Below are 4445 nucleotides of genomic sequence, written 5' to 3'. Positions count from 1 at the left end.
TATTATTAATTATGTTAGTAAAATTTATTTTGTTAACAATTTTATTCTTTCAAATTAAAATATATTATAAAATCTATATTTTATATAATTATCATATTAAGTTATGCCCTTTTTAGTAATTTGCACATGTAAAAAGTGCTTCTGGTAACAACTATCCAAACACTCTTACTTCTCAGAATCACTTTTTCACAAAATCTATTCTCCCCAAAATCTATTCTCGAGAAGCTATTCTCCAAACCATGGTTTGGTTACATCCAAACACCCTATACATTGATTTCTCCCACTATTTTATGCATCAAAACAATTGTCTAAACATTAATCTCAGCATATTTCAACTTAAAATAAACATTGCAAAATTCAAATAATTAAATAATTTGCCCAAATTTATTGTCCAAATATTTAGGCAAATAAACAATACAACAAATGTAACATCCCGAATTTTCTGACTCAGGATGAGTAGAAAAGGGAAAGTTTATTAAAATTATTTAATAGCTCAATCACAATTGGGGAAAATTATGGAATATTGATTTTTTCAAGGTTTAGAAATATTTTGGAAAATTTCAGAAAAATAGTCAGGAGTGGACTTTTGATCTGAAATTCTTAGGAAAATTATTTATGGGTCAAAGAAGCTAATGGATAAGAAAAATCCATTTATGATATTTTGGTTTAATTTCTGGATATATCTTATATTTCAGAAAAATAGGAGAAGGGATAGGATTGGAAGAATAATTATTTAGGAGGGCAAAATGACTCAGCAATCATGTAGTATACGTGCTGCCTCCTCCTCAAGACGTCTGAATTGTTTCTCCGTTGCACAGCTGGTTTCCACGCGTCTAAATTCATTCCTCTATGTGTCAGCTGATCACCACGTTATATGCTCATTGCCTACGGTGTGTTCAGAGAAAAGAGAGACTGAGACGAGAGTGAGAGAGGGAGAGCACGGGGAAACAGAGTCGACGGAGCTGGAAAAGTGACCGGAGGTGGTATCCAGCGCATGCAAACTGATCAAACAATCCAGGTGAGCTTCACGGGTCCATTGTTGTCTTGATTTTCTGGTTTGGGTTCACGTTTCCGGTGATGTTAAGGAGAGAAAGAGATGAGTATCTGGGTAGTGAGTGAAACTTCTATTTAAGCTGAAAGTTTATAACAATGAAAGAGTAGAGCTTGTTGATGATAATGGAATGTATCTTTCGGCTTGCATGTAGGTTCCCTGCTCTGTTTTTGACTTACCGAAACAGGGGTATATGGCTTGGGAATAATATATATATATATATATAGTGTCAGACTCGTGCGTGCATGTATAGGAAAGGTTTCGACCTTAGTTGCCGTATATCATGTGTGGATATAATGAAGCTTGAGAACGCGGTTTATATAGAAGTAAGATTTGCTGTTGCACGCGGTTGTGGTTTCTGCATGATGAAGCTCGAAGGATTTAAGTTCAAATATGTGATTTTTACAAATAGGATGGTGTCGTCTTATCTTGCTGAGTTGGCGTCGGGTTCCATAGCATGGACGAAGTGAGTATAGCTGTGTAAATTTTCTGGGTGTATGTGTGTTATTTGCTTTGGTTTATAGGTACCGAGACAGGGGCTGTTGTATTTGTGAAGTTGCTGTTTTAGTTTTGGATAATAGAGGGGAATGAAACACTTAAATGCTAGAGTAAATAAGCTAAATATATATATATATATATATATCTGTGCGCGGGGGATGCCATGGCTGTTTGGATTGAGGTTTTGGAGGTGTATAAGAGAATACTTATGAATTCATGATTGTTGTATGTGCTGACCGTGGAAGTTAGGAGTGGAAAACATGGAATCTAGAATTGTTGTTCAGGGGGAGGTTAGGCTGTGGGGTTATAATTGAAATCTGAAACCTTGCAATGTAGGAAAAAGAGTAACTATTGGCTTTAGGTACATTTTTAAGAAAATAAAGAACAAGGGCCAAACATGTAGTATTTGATTTATGGGTTTGTATGTGGAGTTTTGATTCTTGAAAGGTATGTTTCAAATCTGGCAGTTCTAGATTTAATTGATCATAATGTTCAAGAATCTTTAAATGCTTGAAGTAATTAAGTATATTTAAAGCTTTTGAAAATGGTTATTTGAATATTGTTCTTAAATCTCAAAGCTTCCGGATTTAAGTTAGGAATTGAAACAAGATGTTTGAAGTTTGGGAAGTTTTAAGGATTGAAGGATTGAGTGAGAATTAAAGTTAATGGCTGTTTGGTTGCCAAATAAACTTAAAGTTAGATATTTGTTTAAGGAAGTTTAAGTTGGGATTTAAAGAGAGTTATTTAATTTATAAATTATGTTGGATCAAGCATTAACCTACCCTTACTAAAATAATAGGTTTTGATATCTGCAAAAGCCTACCGAAGAAGCTAAGAGAAAGGAAACAAGTAAGGTTTGATTTTGAAGCAGAAGGTTCAGGTAGTAGTTCTTTCCTACCTTACACTTGTGTATGATTGCTGCATGTCTGTTTGTGCCATATTGCTGTTTAAAGCATGAGAACATGAAATCTTTAATTCCTTGCATGGATTATTTAGCCGTGATCACGTGTAGCTGATAGACATGGGGCAATGATTGCCAATTATTTGCGCATTATTTATTCAGCTTGTCTATCTGTCATAGCGCATAAATGCTTAATTGCATTAGCTTGCAAGGTTATGTTCCACTTTGGCTTGTTTTGCATGTTTTATGTGATCTACACATTTGTTTGATGGAAATTACTACTACGGGGATTCTTCGGAATCTCACCCCCCAATTTATGATGAACAGTGAAGGCTAGTAGCTAGAAGGACAAGGAGGTTATTTAAGAAGAAGGTGGGTTGGTTGAAGATCAGAGATACATGTTATAATTCTGTAAATTGTATAGCAAAATATATGGGCAAGTAACTTTACTTGCTCTATGGAAATATTATTTTGTATCCTCTAGAAGAAGGAAGTGAGCATTGCCAGGTGCACGTATATGCTGTCAACCAAGAGCGTTGCTTTATTTTTTATATAATATTATAAGATTGTATAGTATGAAATTATTTTAGATGATAATAAATTAAGTTGAAAGCAGGGTTGAAATTGAATCACTCATCAGTTATCTGAAGCTTTGAAATATTTGATCAACGGATTCTAATGTTGAAGGAAAAGAAAAAAAAAAAATCCCTGTCTTTTCCCAGGACGGAAACCTGGCGTTAGTGATTCACAGACGTTAAAATGATCCTATTAGTATATAAAAGTGAGGTGTTGCATTTATGGTATCAGAGCAGAGGTTCTGGCTTTGGGTAGAACGGTCTGCTTATGTTTGTGTTAGAAGTTTACCACTATAAATGGTTAAACTTGTATATGTTAGGCTTATTATAATTCTTAGACAAGAACTAAGGAATATTAAGATTTGAAGTTCTAGTCCTCAATAAATTAAGGGTTAAGAGTAAACTTATGAAACGTAGTTCCAGGCCAAGTTCGGATTTAAGGCGATAGGATTATATAAATGTGATCCGAATGAAATGTTAATTTGAGGTGTGTTTAAGGTATATTTGACATAAGTTTGAGGTATGGTTGAGGTTAGTACTTTAGATGATGTTGATCTTCTTGAGTTTGATGATGTTCATTGATGTTCCTCATTTTAAGTTCAATTGATGATGAACTAGATGTTTGGCATTATGATTTGAGAAGTACCATGAGACAAGAGAATCTACAATAGCTGTAAGCTAGCTTAGATTCCTGAATAGACAAGAGAAAGTACTGTGAGACAATAATTGAAAGGGATGAAGACTTGAGAAACTCATTATGAATAGAGAACCTCTTGGATATGTTGTCATAAATAAATATTTGAGCCCAAGTGATAGTCTAGACTTGTGAATCTAGTATACATGATTATGAGAATTGGGTACGAAGCTAGAGGATTTTTAATAAATTAGAATAAGAGAGCTAATGATAAGCTTGATGCCTAATTGTAAGGGCTATTCAGTGAAAATGTTTAAATGGTTATAGTCAAGGAAATTATATAACAGTGTTATTTTGATGATTGATGCTTGTTAATAGCAAGTTAGTGAAAGAGTAGTTGAAATTGATTGAAACTTGTTGTTTGAGGTTTGTTGAGGTTCTAAAAGGTAGATAAGGAAATTTTAGTAGCCATTGAATGATCAATGATGCAAAGGAGTTGGAAATTGAGAGGCTTGAATATAATAGAATGTGATTAAAATTATTAGCTGCTTGTCTTTTGAATGTCAGCACATTAAATTTCTATTCTTAGGAACTATTCTTTTGAATAGTGGAAGGATGTTCCATACCAGCTAGAAGTAGACAAATAGGGGTACATGAGAAGGAAGAAAGATTCCCTGTGAACCTTATGCAATAGGTTCTAAACTATCTTAATAATGAATGACGAATGATAGAAGAGATTAACAGAATAATAAGAAAGACAAGAAAGAAAATGAAATATATATATAT

This window comes from Neltuma alba, unplaced genomic scaffold (assembly GCF_004799145.2).
Source record: "Neltuma alba isolate B1F8T4 unplaced genomic scaffold, ASM479914v2 tig00003082_pilon, whole genome shotgun sequence".
Taxonomy (NCBI): Eukaryota; Viridiplantae; Streptophyta; class Magnoliopsida; order Fabales; family Fabaceae; genus Neltuma; species Neltuma alba.
This window is presented reverse-complemented; position numbering follows the sequence as displayed.